The 20,797-nt window shown below is 38.5% G+C and overlaps 1 long non-coding RNA gene across 5 annotated transcripts; it reads left to right on the top strand.

Annotated features, from left to right (window-relative positions):
• The first annotated feature begins 802 nt into the window (after positions 1-802).
• Positions 803-20,531, top strand: LOC106040193 (uncharacterized). Of its 5 annotated transcripts, none has more exons than XR_001209757.3 (9): positions 803-1,804; positions 1,971-2,079; positions 2,689-2,883; positions 6,509-6,573; positions 7,339-7,420; positions 8,010-8,291; positions 13,902-14,028; positions 15,134-15,218; positions 19,803-20,531. It is a non-coding gene; the product is annotated as an uncharacterized lncRNA (long non-coding RNA). The 5 variants fall into 5 exon arrangements; XR_001209756.3 differs by having other exon boundaries at positions 7,280-7,420; XR_001209759.3 differs by lacking the exon at positions 8,010-8,291 and having other exon boundaries at positions 804-1,804; positions 7,280-7,420.
• The last annotated feature ends 266 nt before the right edge of the window (positions 20,532-20,797 follow it).

Below are 20,797 nucleotides of genomic sequence, written 5' to 3'. Positions count from 1 at the left end.
GCTTATTTGTGAATATATGTGTTTTCCCTTAAAAAAAAAAAAAAAAAAAAAGCTCAATTTTTGGAGGAAGAAAAAAGTGCAAGTTGAAAGGGATTGTAACACATAGGACTATTTTTTATTTTCTTAGAAATGATATTCTATTGATGAATGTACACTGCGAAACACTTGAATCTAGTGCAGCCAAAGGGGGAAATAAATAGGCTAACTAAAATATTACGGTTAATTCCTTCTTTTATCTGCCATCTTTCTTGTTCTGTCAGTACATAATCATATTAAGAAAGAGATCTTGGAGGGCTGAAGATGTCAAGCTCTGTTATATAATGATGTTTTATATAGCAGGTTTCCATCCAAGATAATACATTGGAAATCTTTGGTGAAAGAAAGGCTTTTCAGTCAAATCCATCACAAGGCTAGCATGTGCAGGTTTTGCTAGACAACAGAACAAGGAGGAACTAAGAAAAGCAGACTGAAACCCTGAGTCTTTTCAGATTCAGCTCTAAAATGTCTGTTTAGCAGATCAAAGCCTCACAGTGAGATTAAACCTTTTAACTCCTCCACTCCAATTCTCCTTAGAAGGTAGATCACAGGTAGCTGATTACAAAACAACAGATACCTTCACTGCACTCCTTCCATATTGAGCAACAGCACTTACTAATTCAAGTTACTCTAAAACTGCTGCATTTTGATACGTAATGCATTTTGGAAGAGGTCTGCTAAATCACGCTAGCTAATGCTATTCAGCATTCCAGGAGACAGCCAGGTACCTGTAAATACTTTTAACATTTGTATATTGATATTTTTCCCATAAACTTGGTGTATTTTCTTAAGCTGCAACATATGCTTTAAACTTTCAAACACAGCTTATGGCTCTAGAGATTTCCCATACATACTGCTGTGCTGTCAGCTGCTTGAGGAAGTTCAGGCTCCTGCTCTGCAGTGTGTTGCTGCTGTTGGGAGCAGCCCCACCGCTCCTCCTGGTGTCGTGAGATGTTTGCGATTTGTCTTTTTAAGCCTCTCCTTGGTAAGGATCGCATAGCTCAATTGGTATTTCTTTTTTCCTCCTTTCATTTCTATTAATATGTCTGTGTATATTTCAACCAGGAGGGAAGCAGATCTCTCTTATAGAGAAATGGTAGTGTTTTGTAAGTGCTCAATCTGGTGAATGTAACACATTTAGTGATTAACTCTTTTGTAGTAACATTGAATTGCTGTATTCAGGTGTCAGGTCATTTTTGTCTTTTCTGCTCATTCTGACAATCAACTTTTTGGTGAAAGAGTGCCTTGGAAAAACCCTTTCTTCATGGTAAACCTGGATAAATGTTCTTTCTTCCTTCTCGTGCTCTTAATTCAGCATTTCCTGTCTTTCTTCCCCAACAGCTCAGCAATTCAGTACTGTGATGGGAAGTTAGGTCACATCTGTGACACATGAACAAGTGCCTAGGAAGGCCCCAAGGAGGTGAGAAGCAAAGCTGGAGCATCTGACTCCTAGTACACCAAGGAGACAGCTCCTCTTCTGCAGCCCTTTAGCCTACTTGAAAGGAGGAGGACCAGGTGGGGTACCCACAGCAGGTTGTGGACCAGCTGTGAAGGGTTGGGGGCTGAGGACAGCCCCTTACTAGGTAAAACAATCAAAGGATGACAATTTACACACAATAGGTTATTGGTGGTAGTTCCCAGGTGGGTTAAGTTTATAGAGTAGCAGCCTAATTAAAAAGTTTCCTGTATCTTGCTTTTCTTCCTGCATGTTTGGGACAGGTCTTCTGGGAGCTGCATGTGGGAAAGTTGCTTGGAAACACTTCCTTCTGTGAGTATGCCGTGGTTTTTTTGTAATGATGTTCCTAAAATGTTGGCTTGTGAAAACACTGAACTCTGACTTGAATGCCTTCCCGTTGTGCAATTCTAGAATGTTTTAGGTATGTTGAAATTCTCAGCTGTAACCTCCTTTTTTTTAATACCTTTTCTGTTTTAAGATGACTTATTCTGTTCCTAATCACCCTCCTGATTTGTGTAGTTTCTGAGTGATGGTCAACGAGACGTTTCTAGCAGAGTTTATAAAGGAAGCGAGTCTTCAATATAAAGGTAAATCAGTGGAAGTTGTGAGAAGGAACTTTGATGGGGGTGGCTTCATCTCTTTGGTCCTAGGGCATGTACAGAAGCAAGCCAAACACTTCTTTGCTTTGGAATTCTCACGTTTAGTTGCTAAATCAACAAAAATATGTATCCTTAGCGTATGCACGAAGATTGAGGCGATTTGTCAAATATTTGCTGTCTTTGGTGGTTACTCTTATCAATTTTGAAATATATGAAGTAAAGTTAGGGTTTAGCTTTCAGTCTTTTCTTGAATATATACTTCTGTAACAAGGTGCCTATCCCCTCTTTCCCATTCCTCTGCAATATTATAGCCACCTTCTTATTAGAAGGCAGACAAGGAGATGCTGAGCTGTTTCTGAGACGAGGGGGGCACTTCTCTGCCTTTCCACTTGCTCACATATTCCCCTGACATGCTGTTCTTCTTCCTGGCTAGCTGGTGATTCTGTGGCTTAGTCTGTTTCTTGCTGATGTTTTAGCTGCTGTAAGATAAAAGGAAAATACATACAAATGCAATAGCTATGGTGTTTTGTTCCCAAGCCTTTGTCTTGAGAATTTTCTAAACATTACTTTGATTCTCTAAGTTTTTGTTTGCATCAGGTTTTCAAGATCTGTGAAGAAAAATGTGATAGAACAGGATGCGACTGGATCCTCAACTTTTCATCGCTTGAAAGGGAGAGTCACCTTATTAGGTCTGGTAATAGGAATGAACCTGAGATGACTAGTGCTACATCAACTTCACTTCCTTCCAGGGAAAGGATAATAAATTGTAACAACAAGAAAAAAATATACAACGTATGTAAACCCTGCTATTTTCCATCTTTTTTTTCCTATCTTTAGCAATGGATGAAAATCTTTTTTTCCTCAGAATCCACTGATTTTGTTGGAAGCTTTCACACTTTACTGGCATTTCATTTTCAGAATGCACTGGTTTTTTTTTGTGGTCATCTCCTTAGTCTATGGAAGAGAAAATGCAGGGGAAGGAAGGTGGGATGCAGCAAGTTATCCTGTATTATATAGAAAGAAATTCTTGAGCTTTCATCTGGTTCTGTTGGTGGGAAATAGGAAGATAGGAAAACAGACTGGATGGGCCTTCAGTAATTGTTATGTGGTGTCACACTGATGCTTCTTCTGTCATTCTTGTAGTGCTTAAGTTCTTCCAGGTAGATCTGGTAACTTTAAGATAAAAGTGCAGATTTTTAGGGGGGAGTTAGGTGCACCCCTACAGAAGAGAAATCAGTAATTAGCTCTTCATTGTCAATATTTCCTGAAAAGCTTCAAATTACAAGTGGCTGGTACATCATCAGTTGCTACTCCTTCTATATCAGGAATGTTCTCTTGGGGAAGGAAACTTGAAAACAAAATATTTTTCTGTTAAACGTGTGCTGTCAGAGAATATCAGTTGTACGTAATGTAGGGCATCTCTGTCCATCCCATCTGTGCCCCTCCCCCCTCCGCTTCCTCTTTCGTTTTTTTTTTTTTCAGAAAACGAGATGATTTTGTTTTTGTTATAATCACGAACAAACTCTATCAAAGATGTCTTAACATTTTGAAGGTAACCCATTTGGAAATGGAGGACTAAGAAATGCTTTCTTGGGAGACAAAATTTTAAAAGCTATTTTCTGTCCTACTCTCAAACATAGTATAATTTAAATAATAAGAACAACTTTTTATCTTTCAACATTTGGCGAATACTGAGCTTCATCTTTTGTCCTCTGATTTACTACTGGTCTCAAGGTAAGTAGCTCAGGTTTTTGTTTGTGTACACTCAAGCATAAATGATGTATTCTGTACAGTGCCGAGAACAAAGGCTGTCCTTTTTACTGGAAGTGGGCTTGCAAAGCTCTTCAGGTTAAATCCATTGTCCCCACTGTTAACTGGTTATTATGACTGCAGAATGAAAGGCCATACTTTTGCTGTTGCTAGCTACCTAGCCAGTGTAGATAATAGCTTTAGCAATTTGCTGGACACCTATTTGTAACAACTTCAGCATGCTTGTTGTATCTTAATCAGTGTAACTAGTGATAGTGTGTATGTCTACTTATTCTTCAGTTGCATTGCCGAAGAATTTAACTGGATTTAACTTTTACATAAGATAAAAAAACATTCCACAACAACCCCACCTCAAAGAGGTGATACAGCTTTTTCACAAAACCAACTTTGCTGAAAAATCTCTGCATTCAACGTTCTCTCAAAAAAGCCAGAATGCCTCAAAACAGGGATGTTTTCATTCAAAATGGCACTCTGATAATTCATCTAGGCTCTCGTATGGATGTCTGCTTGTCAAATTCCTTCTTCATTCTGTCATACTGTAGACCAGAGTGGAAGCATCACTGAAAATAAAACCATGCCATAAAATGTAGTTCCTGTAATAAAAAGGAAGTGGAAGGATTGTATAAGCACCCTATTGTGAAAATGAACAGTTGCATTTTAGACTAACGATTCATTGATGATTTAAGGCTTTATGGGGCAAACTAAGGAACTAGTAAACTAAGGAAAATATGCTGAAATTTCCTTCAGTGATGTTAAAAAAAAAAAAAAAAAAAGGTAAAAGGCACACTAGTTCTATATCCCAACCCAACATTTTAGTTCTAATGGAATGAATTTCTCCTTTTCTTGCACCTTCTTCCCCTTTCTTGCACCAGTGCACAAGCATTGGGAAAACCAATAATGTAAAAGAACCTGAAGCCAACTACAAGCTCAGTACTGTTTTGCTTGTTGTTGAATTAAGCCTTCGAATAGAGAAATTCATCAAATTGGTTTCTTCAGCAGTCCTTCTCCTTTTGGTTGGCATTACTGCCCTGCTCAGCAATCAAATGCTTTTTGGTCTGATAGGTCTGACACCTGCAAGCAAAATTTTGAAATCTTCTAGACAAGCCAAAAAGTAGTTCTCAACTCTGTTTGAGGACTTGCCTGTATTTTAACAAACTGTTCATGATGTAATCTATCTTGAAGATTTATGCAGCAAGATCTCAATTTTTAAAAAATGAGGATACTTAGACCTCAAATTTTTGTTTTTCACTTGCCTTCCTTTTTCCTTTTACCCTGTTATCATAGGAAGTGTGCCAGATGGAAAGTATTTCATGTTGTTTTCATCAAATACCTGGCAGATGGAATATAAAATGATGGGTTTCATTCAAGACATGGGCAAGTAGCTCCTCAGAAGTTTTGAATTCCTCTCTTATTCACCATTAAAATAAGGAGCTCAGATCTGGTATTCAAAGTTCTATTCAACACTAGGAAAAATGCAGCAAAATTTTCTGTATTCTTCTGAACACAGTTGCAAAGGTCTTCTACCCGCTGTGACCCTGATGTCACAAATAAGCTGACTTTATTAAATATAGTTTTATAGTTCTCAGGGATAAGATGCCCACAACTTTCGGCATGTGACCTTGAAATCTTCACTGTATAGTTTCTTCCTTTTAGTGTTTTAGGAATCTTGGTGCAGCAAGCACAGCACCTTCATTTCCTTGACCAATCTCTTAAAAATAAATCATTAAGCAGCAGTTCTTGTTTGTCCCTAAGGTAATCAGTAGTGATTTTATTGTAGGAATTTTGATTTGTTATGTAATGATATTTGATGCTGTAGACTTTGATAACAGCGGTAACTTTTGTTATAAATCAGGCCTAGTGCTTTCTTACCTTCTTGGTCTATTAAGTAAACATAATTGTGTTGGTTATGGAATTCTTTCCTGACATCGTTGTGTGGTTCTTTTTAAAGTGCAAATTCTGTACTTTGATTTGAATAACAGGTCCGGTGTTAGAACAGTTTTACTGAATGTTGCAAAGGCAGATAGAGACTTTTTCTTCTTCTTCCACTCTTCTATGGAAGTGGTCAGGAGAAAGCTTTGTCTAAGAGCTCTCAGCTCACAATCACACGACCAAGAACACTGAAGACGTTAATGCTGGTGTTGTGGATAGCATGCCTAAAACTGGTAAGTGTTCCAGCAGGAACACACCACAGACCTCTGTAAATGCATTTAGGCCTCACTTGTAAACTGGCAAAGCAGGCAGTTTTTCAGAGCAGACTATCCCCAAATTGTCTAACGAGCTGCTGCAGGTGTTGGTGGAGCAGCTCCATGTGGTACCTCTGTGTCTAACTGACCCGGAGTGCTAAGACTGAGTGAGCTCCCAAGCCCAGCAGTTCCCTTTCCCTTCCTCCCTGGTGCTGGGGAGGGACATTGCAGCTAGACAGCTGCTCTGGCTGTGAAGACGAACATGATAGTGTTTTGTCTGTGAAAGGTTTAAAACACCATCTAGGCCCTAGTGAGAGAGGAAGGACAGCACCTGCTCACAGCCTGTGGACAGATGTGTAGTCATTGTTTACTCCCTGCCCTTGTGATGGCAGAATTTGATTTTCGACTGCACTTTGGGAGCCATGAGCTAGTCAGCTGGGCAATAACTTTTCCTTCTGTTACAGAATGACGTTGGAGAATGACTTCCTTTGGTTTTACAGTGGATCAGTGGACAGCGTGCAAAAGGAAGGTGGGCATCACAGAGAAGTACCTCTTCCCACAGTGTGACATGGGAAAGAGTGGGCCAATAAAAAGCTTACGTGAGAGGGGCACCGCTGTTGGCTGTGCTGCTCTCTGTGCTCGGCTGGGCTGCGATTCTGATTTCCATGTTGTGTAGAAACAATGCATGACTCTTCTGTCAGAGATGGATGGCTTCCATCAGCTCAAGGATGTATTTCTGTAGGTCCTCCCTCTTCCTGGTGGAGCCTCTGCGTCTCTCCTCCAGTCATCTTTTGCTTGTGGGTTTTTCTAATACCTGGAAAGAAATCCTGAACAATTCATTGTCTGCTTTCTCTTATTTGGCCTAAAGGGTGTATACTTGGGCATTGTGCATTTATATTGTATGTCAGAATAAGAGACTCCAAGTAGCAGCGAACACCAAAGAGTCATTGTTGCTAAGGTGACTGAAACGAGCAAAATAATTAAAATCCTTCTTTTCTCAATCTGGAAAAATCAACCCCATAGCTGCTTTTGTTCTTAGTGAGGCTTGGAGATGTCCCATGATTTTACACATTATCTTTCTGTGAATGGGACACCTGGTCTTAATTTTGAGAGGTTAAGGTGATGGATGTCTCAAATGGGACTGTATGTTCCGTAAAGCCTGGCATTTTAGGCTGTTTGTGTCTGGTTTAGGGGGCAGCTAAAATAAATGCTAATTAACTTTCTCATTCTTGCAGTTAGAAAATACTCTTTACTTCTTAGCTGTTTCAAATAAGGCATTTGTTCAAAATAACAGAGGGTGGATGGACAAGTTCTGCAAAGTTCAGTCATCCTCTGCCGTCACGGAGTGCCGCTGTCCTGGAAGTACACTGTCAATGGTATGCATAAGCTTTTAATTTTGTGCTGTTAATAGGAAAACACAATGCTTCCAGTGAAGTATTGTTTATATTATCATTCTCCTCCTGTGTTCTGTGTTTAAAAAAAACATGCTGGCATTGGGTGTTGTCATATATTAATGTATAACAATACAGATAGTATGGGAGTGGAGTATGTTGGTGGCAGGAGCGAGGGGAGGGGGATTGACCTGCAATGATAATTGTTGACAGGTGTCAACACATTGAGGTCTCGAACAAACCAGTTTGAGTATTGGTTGGAAGGGGATCTTGTATCCTTGAAACTAAATGTGGCTGTCTTGGGTGCCAAAAATCAAAATGCTCTAACTCATCTCATCAAAATGAACAGGTACATTCCTTTTCACGGACAATTTTCATTAGCTTCATGACATTTGCCATCAGTGTTTCAGCAGTGTATGTCTCCATGGCAGCAAAATAAATGTCTAATTGTATGAAGCCTCTAAACTAGAGCCTTAGACTACCTTTGGGTGTCAGGCTTTCAGAGACCATTAGCTGCATGCTTTTCTTTTTCTTTGAATGGTTTCGTGTTAGCATGCTGTTTCTGTACTTGCAGAGTGAGATTTCTAGGAAAGTGACTGCTGGTCATTCCCAAGTTGTTACTGCTGTCTGCGCAAGTCAATACTGCTTTACTGAGTCAGAAGGGAGCACCATTAGTATGAAGATATTCCTGGAAACTGGCAGCGAGACCAAGGAACCTCTGAGCTTACTACTCAGTGGGGTGGTACACATACTGACAACACTGAAAAGGCTGAGGTGCTTGATGATACTGCCATGGATTCTTCCAGGAACGTAACTTCCATGTTTCCAGGTCCCTGTGACTAGTTGCACCTCAAAGGTATACCTTCAAGCATGCTGAAAAGCTTGCTAATGTCATTGCAAGGCTTGCATGGGGCTTTGAGCAACCTGGTCTAGTGGGAGGTGTCTCTACCCATGGCAGTGGGGTTGGAACTGGATGATCCTTAAGGTCCGTTCCAACCCAAACCATTCTGTGATACTTTCTGTCATTTTTGGAAGGTGATGGCAAGGGAGAGGTTCCTTGTTGCTGAAGATAGGTAAGCCTCACTCTCGTCTTCAAAAAAGCATCCTGCAAGACCCATGTTCATGCACACAAGGTCAAGGTGCGCAAGGACAAGGTGACTGGGAACAGTCAGCCCAGATTTAACCACAAAGGCAAGTTGTAGCTGACTGCAGATTGTTTTTATGATGAGATGATGGATTAGGTGGGTAAAAGGAAAGAAGTGCATATTGTTTGCCTTAATTTCAGGATGTCTTTTGACATGCTTTCCTATTGCATCCTGATAGCCAAATTGCTGAGATGTGAACTGTTTAAGTAGACAAACAGGTGACTACAATTGTGTGGACCGGTGGGCTCAAGGAGTTGTAATCGAGGCAAATTCGAGCTGGCAGTCAGTTTCTAGTGCTGTGTGTCAGGCACATCCTGGGATCAATCCCATTTAATGTTTTCATTAATGACCTGGAGAATGAGACCACATGCATACTTGGCTAACTGCAAACTGAGAGCAGCACTCAATATACTGGAGGGCAAAGTTACATCTTCATGAAAGAGCCAAGTTTCTGGTTATGTCTGTCACCCTTTTGAGAGAAGAATCAGAAGATGCAGAAAATGGCAGCTGGTCAGTGCCATTCAGGTTGTCTGTGTGGAGAAAAAAAATAAGGCAGTGGCAAGTTAGCTGTGTGGATGTGTTTTTTTTCTCCTTTTTTCAGAAGGCTCACAATGATGATTAGAAGGCTTTCTCAACTCTGCAAAGACTATTGAAATTAGAAATTTAAGAAGTTTTCTCAGACTCGTATAAAGTTCGGTTGTAGTTCTCAAAAGACTCGAAGACAAATTCACAATGCTCCCCAAGTTAATGGGGAGGCTGAGAATGACTAGGGGTAAGATAGTTAGGGGTTGTTTAACAGAGGTAGGGAGGGGAGGGAAGTGAGAAAGCATGGCACAGTGGAGCAAAAGATGTGAATTGTAAATGAGCTTATCCAACAGAGGTTTGGTCAGACCTTTGTAAGGTAAGGAAGAGCTTTTTTCTTTCTTCAGTCCGTGGCCTGGTGTTCATGGCCTAATATCTACAGCTAGAGAAAAGTCTACCTGCCCGCAGGCGTATATCGAAAAGAACTGAACCCTCAGAGGCTGCAGCAGAAACACATTTCCTATTTTCTTCTTTGTTTTTTTCCTTCTTAGTAGCATTCTGTGAGATGGGAATTTTTTTGCCTTAATGCCTGCCATCCTGATTGTGAAGATATCTTTTATAATATTACTGTCAGTGTGATTGTAAGAGAACAAATTATATTTTTGATAGATTTTGCCTTAAAATATTCCCAGTTTCTATCTTCTATTTGCTGCTCCTGGAGAATAATTTGCCGGAATATCATTGAACAAAGACATCCTAACTCATTATAATTGCTCTGAAGCAACATGCTTGAGGGGGGCTCTGGGGAAATCTGAAAGATGTACAGTACATGGATATGTAGGAAATCACAAGAAAAATGTAGTTCTGGGCACCAATTAATGCAGACTAATTGATTATGCTTTAGTTGACCTTGATTACCCATTAGAGAGTGTCAAATGGAAAGTCAATATGAATGACAAAATGTAAAAGTGCATGTTACTGTAAATCAGGTGCATTAGTGACATCTGTTGAGAATTCAAAATGTTGCTCTAGAAAAATGTTCAGGATTTTAGTGCTTTCCTCTCAGATAATCTCTCTATGCTGTATATCAGACTCATGATGACAAAGTGTCTCTGGCAGGGATACAGACCACATCTTGAAAGGCAATTAGACTCAAGGAGTATTTTTGTCTAATTTTTTTGATCATATGTTGGGTGTGCCTGTTGAACAGAATAGGTCTCCCATAACACACAATGGTATTTCTGGGGTGCATGGTGCTCAGTGACACTTTGCAGACACGTGGCAGTTAGTATCAAACTGAGGGCAGTCTGACCTTTTTGTTTCAGTTTAGCTGTAATATAGTAAAGTTCTGTTGGCCACTTTCAAGTTCTTACACAAAGAATCGATATCCAAAAGCAGGAGATTGGAGGGCATGATAAATGAAACCGGGCAGAAAAATGCTTACTGGTACTTCGTAACGTACTCAATGGGTGTCATTTCTCCCAAGTTCACACCTCCGCAAAGAGTGGAGGGAGTTGGTGAACTGAAGTATATTAGCTAACACAACAGGAAGAAGAGAAACTATTTTCCAAACGGCCCTGGCAGTCAGTCTCCAAGTTCTCACAGTCTCGTATTTCTTCAGGTAGCCAAGTGCATAGTGTTGCACCCCTGAAAGGTGTATGGAATCGGTATGAAGGAAGACAAACATCAAATTTGTTTGTCATACCTTTGGCTGTGCTTTGTGATACTGAAAACAAGCCATGCTATTAGGAAGATGATCACAGCAGTATGGCTAAGTTGTACATTTCTTGAAACGTTACAAATGAAATGTGCCCCCCTCTTTAATATCTGCACAAAGTTGCTATTATCTAAATACATAATTATGTCAGCATTTGAAGTTTTAGATAGAAGTTAGTTGATGCTTTTGACGCCTTCGGGGAATTTTGCCAAGAGTTGTATTTAGCCTTGGGCAAACAGGGAACCAAAGTGACAGTGACCTTCCTGTAGACTACTGTTATATTTGAACTGTAAATCCTGGATAGTTATCAATTTCTGTAATGGAACTCTCCAAGACTCTTATTCATAAGAAGAGGCAATGAGAAAGGGGGAGAATTGTTATAAGTAATAAAAAAGAATCCTCCGTGCACCAAAGATTAAGGGTCAACTTCTGCTTTTCTCAAACAAGTCATTTTCTATTCCCGCCCCCACCCCACCCCCCCAAAACAACAACAAAAAAATTTTTATACCGTATCTGTTCATCTTAAAGAAAAAAATCATCAGTGGCTTTACATTCTTAACATCTTCCTTGCTTGTGGACTAATGAAGTACAAGTCTCTACTGCTACTATCTAAAAGCAGTTTCACAGAATATACATTTTGAAATTGTACTTTTATTTGCAATGGCTTATATTGAAACAGCTCAGGTATTCAGCGCTGGGGGGGGGTCTAGTAAAGCATAGCATTGAAATCTTGGTCAGTTGTTTTGTGTCTGCGAAATGTGAAAATAGCAAAGTAGTGAACAATTTCCTTATTTTTAAATGACCTCAAATATTTAAAAGAGTTAATTTGATTATGCTTGCGTTATAAGCAGATTCAGCAGTATGATATATTGCTTACATGGAAATGCCATTTCAATTAATTTTGGCAGTCAGATAGCTATCATAAGGAAATAATATGCATTTTCATATCTGGTTTGTTCAACATGTTTAAAAATCTGTGTACAAGGATTTAAATAACTGGAGCTTGATTAAAAGTTCATCTTGCTTCAGATGCCTTTTCTAACACTAATTAATACATAGGTGTCCTCCTGTCAGTATCCTGGAGGGAACATCCTATCAGGAAAATTCAGCAAGCATGTACCTATTTTGCCAGTACAGCAAACCTACACATTGCATAGAGTCCACTTTTGAAGCATCATGGATAATTGATTGAGATGGATTCCTAGTGCATAGTGCCCATTCACATAAATTATTTCCTCTTCCTTCTAGAATTTTTAAATTTATTGGGAAGGAAAAAACCTAATCAGGAAATACTTCAGTAAATCTGTCTAATGTTCCTTCACGTTTGCTAGACACAAAAATAAAAATAGAAAACAAAGCTGGCATGCTATACTGGTAAATTTAATTACTCATTTATCAAAATATATAAAAACAGATTGACAAGCCCGTTCACATCCTAAAATTCTGCTTTAATCTCTTATGTTCTTTGGATAAATAATAAATACTCTGCAACACCTTCATAAATCAATTGCGTAAATTACTCCAGTAACACCCTGTTAGCTGTTTTATGATTAAATGGTTGTTTTTCTTTCAAACCGCAGATATTTTTTTTCCTATGGCTATATTAATAGAAATGAATGTTTGGTGCACAAAGAAGCTAGGATGATAAGTATGTCATAATAAACAATTACCAAGTAAATATTTAGTTTAACATAAACAAAACATAAGAATTACTGTTATCTTCAAAGCTGCTTATACAATTGGTGTTAAAAAGGCAATTAGCATCACTTTTTCGTAGCACCAAACTACAGATAATGGTTATAGCTAGATTCTTCTATTCTGCTTATTCTTATTGGTACATGTATGTATCAGAAATAATGTTGGACTAGTAGAAGAAGAGAGAGTATTTGTTGCTTGGAAAAACTCATTCTGTCCTCAGGAATCAAATCTAACTATAGCCACATTCTTTGTCCAAAAATATTTTTGTTCTTTGTCATATGACGTATGCATTACTTTAAATATAGTTTTACTTGATGAGAGATAAATGTCCTAAGCATTGCTATGTTTCTAAAAATTTCTAGCTTCTAAAACATTTGACTTGTTAACAAAATGGTAAATACTATGTCACATTGTATTGCAATTGCTACTTTAATGTGCATTAGTACTATTCTGGAACCAAAGAATGTATTTCTGACAGGATGTCATAGTGAAACTTACTTTAACTTTTCTTCATGTTTAGAAGTCATTTTAATAATGAATTGTTGACACCCAGGATTTTTCTGTCTGCTCAACTTTTGAACTCGATAATGAAATCTTAATTTTATATACATGGAGGAGTGTGTGTATATGTATATGTGGATATTTAATTGATACTTTCCATCTCAACTGTAGTTAGAGTAAAGCCTTAATGCCTTTAGTTTTTCTGGGTTTACTCTGTGTAGTACATAGCTGCTTAACTCAAGGGGAAAAAAAACAACAAAACACCACAATTGCTGTTAGTATTCCCTGACTGCGTATGATCCTGGGTTGGTTCAGAGGAGCTTGTGTGCCATGTTGAGTAGTGAGGATAAGCTGATAAGCTTTCCAGCTGTTCTGGTACAAAATATTTGTGCAAAACAGTTTCATTCTTTCTTCTGTGACAAGCACATCATCTTCCTACTGCAATCCATTTAGTTTATCGTAGAGAAAGTTAAAAGGTAACTCGATCATCATGTTCTGAAAGTATCTACACAAGAAGAAGGTTTTTGACAGTAGAGGGCTCTTTAATCTATCAGACAAAAGCATTAAGGAATTTCCAGTCATGAAGCTAGACAAATTCAAATGGAAAATAAGGTGCAACTTCTATATATTTTTTTAAGCAATTAAAAACAAAGGCAATTAAGGATTGGAGTCATTTATCAAGCGAGGTCTTGCACTCTTCATATTGTATTTGCAAGGTGGCTGGATGGCTTCCAAAAGGTGTACTGTAATTTTAACCACAAGTTTATGTGTTTGATGCAGACATGTCTGAGTGAGGCTCAATGGAAGGAGGTTGAACTACTGGTTCTCAGTTGTTGCTTCTAGCCTGCAAATATTAATCTTTCTTTCAAATTGCTCTTGACAGGTACTGTCATGAGCTTTTCCATGCACTCAAGTCCTGAGGCAAAACCCACTGAAGACTTCCTGACATCAATGGGCTTTGGATCTAATCCACAGACAGCTAGTTTCTTTTGGAAAACGTTGAGTGAAATGTAAGTGAGAAGTTTTATACAAGTATTACTGTAGCAACCAAAGTATATTTATAGCACTGGTGTTGTGAAGATGAAAGAATCGAAGGAAAAATGCATATCGGAGGAAACAAAGTCATCTTTACCCTATCCTGTAGTCTCTCAAATTCAGCATGAAGGGTAATTTGTGTTTCTAAGCATTAAAAGCTGTCTTTTCAATATGCTGTAAAGGAACAAATGCATGCTTGTCTTTTGACTACCAGACCTTCACCGGATTAATCATGGCATGTTGCCTTCCCAGTCACATTAAGTATTTTGTCTGTTTGCCATTTTGAATATGTAACTGGTGAAATCTGCCAGTGAAGGTCAACACAATTGTTATATCCCAATTAAGATTTATTTTCCAGACTTAGAAACGTACTAGGCCCTTACATAGGAGGATGACTTCCATTTAAAAAAAAAAAAAATAGTATTCACAAATATCTGTGTGTGTCCAGACTATACGCATTTAAAAATAGTGGCATTGAGTCTGAAGGACGCTTTGTAAGCAGGCATAAAGTTTCTGATCACAGTATTACCAGATGCAAGCTTGTTCTCCCAGGCCAAAATTGCGGGTTTTGTGGATCTGGTAAGGCTGAAATGCAAGAGATAGTAATTCATGCTTGGCACCACCAGCCAAAGCTGAACTTGTACTAATCACTAGGAATTATGTGAAAACGAGTAGAAAGAAAAGGCAGAATCCCTGCAGAACACCATGAAGTTTTGAATCCCTGAGCAATAGTATGCGCTGCTGTATGTAGACACTTGAAGCTAAATCATTGTCCTTCACGCCTTCCCAACTTTGTAGCATCACGTCAAAGTTCTTATAAAATTAATTTTGTATACATTCAAAATATCTTGCTTATCCACCCAACATCTGTCACATTAAACTATTTCATGTTGTTTGCTATAGGTGGTGGTCTTGAAGCTCACTTTTCCTTATATTCACTGATCACTTTTCTAGAAAGTCATTTACTCTCTTACACTTGTATTCTTTCTTATGCCACATCTGCGAGAATCTTACTACGTGTGGGATTCATCTGATCAAATGCACTTATTTGGAATGTAGACACCTAGGTTTCATTTACAGCAAATCAGCTGAAGGAGGCACTTCAGTGACGCAATTCATCTAATTCCGAAGTCGATGCAGCGGTGATGCAGTTTGATCCTGAATGGTAGGTTTCTTTTGCCTTGAGCTCTGTGATTTTCAGCAGTTGGGGTTACACAAGTCTGTGCCAAGGCTGATAAAAATCAGCCTTGCAACACCAACAGCTGTCTCCATATCCTGTGCCAGTGGGAATATTCCTATGCACCTTCATTCTCTGAGGAAAAGAAGTTTTGCATAGCTGAAAGCACTGAAGCCACTGGCAGCAGAGGTCCATTAAAAGGGACCTGTTTCTCAGTAATAATGATGAACTGCAATTGTTGATCACGTTCTTTCTATGCTCTGCTGAAAGAATAAGCAATTCAGTTCTCACAGTCAAAGGTCTCACTGAGTTTTCTTAATATTCCTGTCTTGTAAATGCACTTTTTAGTCATGTTTTCACTGTGTCTATAGGTGTCTTCTTCAGGGGGCAGAAATTCACCACTTCATAAAATGCTTTTTTTATGATGTTCCTAAGACTGCAATACTTTTGTTCGTATGCCATGCTAGTGTTTGTAAAATAACTTATCAAAGTTCTAATTTCAGAAACTATAGAAGAAGTGATCTTTTTAGCCTGAGAAAAATAAGCCATCTTTGACTGACTTCTCCAAAAGCAACTCTTTTTGCTGCAACAGCAGGAAGTAGTTTGATTGTTTATAAAATATAATGTCCAGAGAAAACCCCTCCCTGTCTTTCTTTTTCTTAGCAAAAACAAAAAAAAACTTACAAGCAGGTCACCCCAATCACACTGTGAAATAATTTTGTCTTGTCTACTTGTTACCACTTAAGTTTTTTTCACTGATTTCACAGTTCTATTCCTTGTATCTCCTCCCTGCATGATACCTTATGGTCTGCTCCAATTTATTTATTTAGATTTTATGCGCAGGGTTAAATTATAACTCTTCGATACAAAGCATCTCATTTTCCAGGACACCCCACAGATATTACCAATTACACTGGAATACAAAAGGTTTCCATCCAAGCAAATAGTTTTTTCCAGTAAAGAATACAAGATATCTCACCTCTGAAAAGGCTTTTTTTTTTTTGATGTTGTTTCTCTCGTAACTGTGAATGACCTGTGAGGCCCATCTGGTCTTTCCACAAATGAAAGAAAGAAAGAAAACCCTTCAAGGATAAAGTATAATTTATTGTATGAGAAAACAATTTTAAATTAGAAAAGGAAAATGTTTGACTTTATACCACTGTGTGTCTGATTTGAATCACTCGCAGCTTGTAGTATTACACCCTCTTAAAATGTTATATTGCATAATATCTATGTGGAAAGTATAAAAACCTTTCTCACCAGTAAGCAATTGCATATGGTCTGAAAATTAATCCCTCACTACCAGAATACATAAATAGAAAGCCAGATTTGTTAGTAGGCTCCAGCTGCTTTGTGCTTGTCAGACAGTGCAAAATAACCATAGACCCAGATTAAATGTTCAGCTAAAGTGGGTTTAAGGCTGCTTTCCATTACCAAAGCAGTGGAAAGCAACTGGAGGGGGCTCATGAATCTGGCCCGTTCTGGAACCTGACACCGCATCCTGTGTTGTACAACAATGCTAATAGTCTACCTAGGATGCTTCGATACTTTCCAATTGCTGACTGCTGCTATATCCTCGTGAGCTGAGAACCTGTCATTATACGAATGCTAGATGGAAGAATAAAGAGGAGCTTTATAGTGTGAAGCGTCTAACACACTTGTAACTTTCCACGTGGTGGAAGTGTTATGTTCTTGGGATGTTTAGAGGAACAATGTAGTGCAGTTCTGATAATGGTCAGATTCTAACATAAATATACATAGCTTTATTGGATTTTGGGAATTGAGAAGTTGTGTTCATGTTTTGCCAGTGTTGCCTTGTCCTGATCTGTTTTACGTGTTTCGAAGTAGACTCGATTTTATAAGGTCATTTAGTAACTTACAGCTGAGATATCAGGATCTCTTTAATGATTTATTTAGTTTATGTATCATACTTTGTATGACTCTAGTACTTGTAGCTCCTTTCCAAAGTCTTCACTCTTGGCAGATCATTTTTCACAGAATCATAGAATAGCTTGGGTTGGAAGGCATCTAATCTAGTACCAGCCCCCTTGCCATGGGCAGGCACACATTCCAGTAGATTGCATAGCACAAAGCCCCATCCAACCTGGCCTTGCGTGCTTATAGGGATGAGGCATCCATGATTTCTTTGGGCAGCCCGTTCCAGTGCCTCACCACCCTCTGAGCGAAGAATTTCCTCCAAACATCTGATCTAAATCTCTCTCTTAGTTTAAAACCATTCCCCCTTGTCCTGTCATTATCTGCCTGAGCAAAAAGTTGCTTTCCATCTTTTTTATAAGATGATTTTTATATATGAACTATCTATAAAGAGTGGTAGAAGAAAGCTTAACAGATGGAGCATTATTTTTTCCCTAACAGACAGAAATTACTTTTGGATTTCTTTCCAAACCTTCCACAGTAACAACTGATGTAGAGATTATATAGGCATGGAGCATATCACCTACAGCAATGTAAATTTCTGAATCAGGGATGTTTAAGCTAAGAATATCCAAGCTGTAACACTGGTGCACCAGCACTCAGGAAACTCTCCAAGCCAGCTGTCCAGCTAACAAATTATGTGCAGTATGCTGGGGATAGTCTGTATCAAGGTCTTGAGTTCAACACATTGTCTTCCCCCTTCTCCGATGGATTAGGCTGTCAGTGTTCAATGTCAGATTCCGTATGATGCTGTGTGGCCTTGGGTCAGACTTCTGTGAAAAACAGCAAATGGTAAGAAAGACTTGTGCAGAGCTTCATCTGGGGCTCCCACACACTTGGGGGCTGCATTTATGGACCATGGGCTTGAGTTTTCTAGAGCTATGTTGGAGTCATGCCTGTGCATAAAAGTAATAAAATTATTAAATGCAATATTGTTGTCCTTTTCATCAGTGGATCTTTCCTATATATTTTACAGTAGATCCCAGAAGGAGAAAGGATTATAATTTTGCTCAGAGCGAGCACATAAAATCTCTCTTTTTGACTGTTCTATATAACAAACTCTTGTATATGTGTAGCAAGAAATATATCATCTATTATCTCAGTTCAGCTTTCTATTCTCAAATTTTAGGTGACCCCTGTAAATGATTTGATTTCGGTAATTGGTTAGAGAGCCTATAACTTGAGGAACTGTTTATGAGCAATGGAGAGTAAGATGCTGATTTGCTTGGACTATACTGCCTTTTTACATCTTTTAATTTCTCTAAGTACATACTAAATTGCTTTATTGTACCCTGAGCTGTTAGGTATTTTCTACAGGAATTATTGGGTTAATTTTAGGGCCTACACCAATCATACTTCTTGTCTCTCATTTTCTTAAGTTCTGCAAAATGGAAAAATAAATTTTCCAGGAGGATTTTCTTCGTTAATAAGGCAGTCAGCCCATTTTAATAGTCATACAATGGTAAATCTACAGTAGTAAGGCTAGAAACAGAACAGAATCTCCTGCCTGACTCTGACCTCTGCTTCCAAAGCAGCCTCACAGGATGAAGAATTCATGCACAAGACATTTTAATCAGGTTAATGCATTGTGAAGAATTAATAACTTAGTCGTTTCTTAGGTACTTTTCAGCTTACTGTTATGGATATCAGAAGTTACTGGAAAAAATACGATCCTCTCCCATAGGGGAAAAAATCTTGTTTTTTACCTGTCTCCTTTGAGAAAAGACTTGGGTATTCTGTAATTCACTAGCTCTTTCAAGGTGTGTTATCTGTCCTGCCCTGTGGGCTTGATTCTGGTATCATTTACATCGGTTTTGAACAGAAATATGTTCAGCAAGATGATAAGTTATTCCACCAGTAAATCAGGTCACCGTAAAAATCTGAATCAGTCTGCATTGTATGCTTAGTGTTCAGGCTGCACGTTTCTTTCATTAGCACTCCCCTTTCCTTTTCTAGAGAGACCTGCTTTTGATTTACAGGACTAACCTTCTGTCCTGTGCCAGGTTAGCCTTTGAGCTATTACTTTTTCATTTTTAGCCTTGGGCCAGTTGTTTGTAACCTTTCTGTCTTGCATCAGTGGTATTCAGCTTCTTGTAGTTTACAGCAATCATGTAGCAATGACCTTATAAACTTTCTGTACCTTTCTCCTCCTTGAGTGTTCAAATCCGCACCTCGTGTGGCAGTGTATTGTTCAGCTACTTGCGTGGCGCTCGGTATTCAGCAAGCCCAGGTTCTGCTTCAGCAGTCTCTGGCCTTTTTCACTTTGGTTTCTAAAACTGCATTGGGACCCACTTTACTGAGGCAGCTCTCTTAAACGTGTTTGTTTGTGGGCTGTGCTCATGCTATTTCTGTATTGAAATGTTACAACCTTTTTAAGAATGTCACCAGTCTTCAAAGGGATTTTCACCCTTTTTTCATTTCAAGCTTTTTGTGAACCCTTTCAGGTAGGGGAAAGGTGAAAGTTGCTATCAGTTGGGTTTTGTTTGTTTGTTTTAAATGAATAAATTAGTAAATGGACTCAATCCTAATAGAAGAAAGCCGCAACAAACTGGATTTTTCTTCTATGCTTGTTTCATACATACTCAGTTTCACAGCTTTTACCATCGCTGTATTAACTTCAGATGGTATCTGCTTCAGGTTTCTCCTTTCCTAGCTGATGATAAATGGACTCAAATATCAGGGAGATGCTCAGCACCTGCTGGACTGACACCATATGCTTCTGTCTTGGAGAAACAGACTTGTTCTCAGCAGAAGGAGACATCAAGTTGATCCATAGAGGAAGGCCATGTGAATGCATCTGTATTGCCTGGCATGCGTAGGTATAAGGACTTGTGCATTTTGTCCAAGAAATCTGTCAGGGATCCATCACACTGCTAGCAGGACTGTGAATTATAAGCAGCATATAAAGCTGGTGGAAGACGACAACAGGATGAATGCACTCTCTTGGTTTTACCACTTTCTTAAATCTAGATTTCCTAATAAGGAATAATAGAAGAAAACAGCATTGCAATGACTTTTTAGCTTAGGTGTTACATAAACAATTCATGTTAAAAGCTAGTTCAAAGTTTTTAAGTACATATCTATAAAATTATGAGGTAAATTATATTATTAGATGCTTTATAAAGTGTAAACAAAGCCTTGAAAATCTGCTTGTCTCAAATCTATACTGAAATCATGTTGCAGTTGAATTTGATGAGGTTTTTGTTTCTGTTGTGCTTTTCAAAAGATGATCTGGATATGATCTCAAATCTTGGAATTTTACTTTATAGTTCAAAATGGTATCCTCTAAATTTCTCACTGTAGAAAAGCTTTTAAATGACACCAGATTGTAGTTGAGCTGTAGATTTCAGGAAGTACTTATTAAGGTATCTGCAGTGTGTTAGGTCTACAAAATCAACTTACAACTTTAGAGATCCATTATTTCCATTTGGGTTTGGGTTTTCCAAAAAAAAAAAATCTTAACCGAAGAATCTTTTTGTTCAGTTGCTGACTTTAAGGATACTCTAGGCTTAAAAATCCTGAACAGAACATTGTTCAACTGATGAAAAATGGCTTGATTATTTTAATCTATTTGCACAAAATATAAATGTCCTTATTTCACTCCTCCTTTCGTAACATTTTTACTGCAGTGC

This window comes from Anser cygnoides, chromosome 1 (genome assembly GCF_040182565.1).
Source record: "Anser cygnoides isolate HZ-2024a breed goose chromosome 1, Taihu_goose_T2T_genome, whole genome shotgun sequence".
NCBI lineage: Eukaryota > Metazoa > Chordata > Aves > Anseriformes > Anatidae > Anser > Anser cygnoides.
This window is presented reverse-complemented; position numbering and strand designations above follow the sequence as displayed.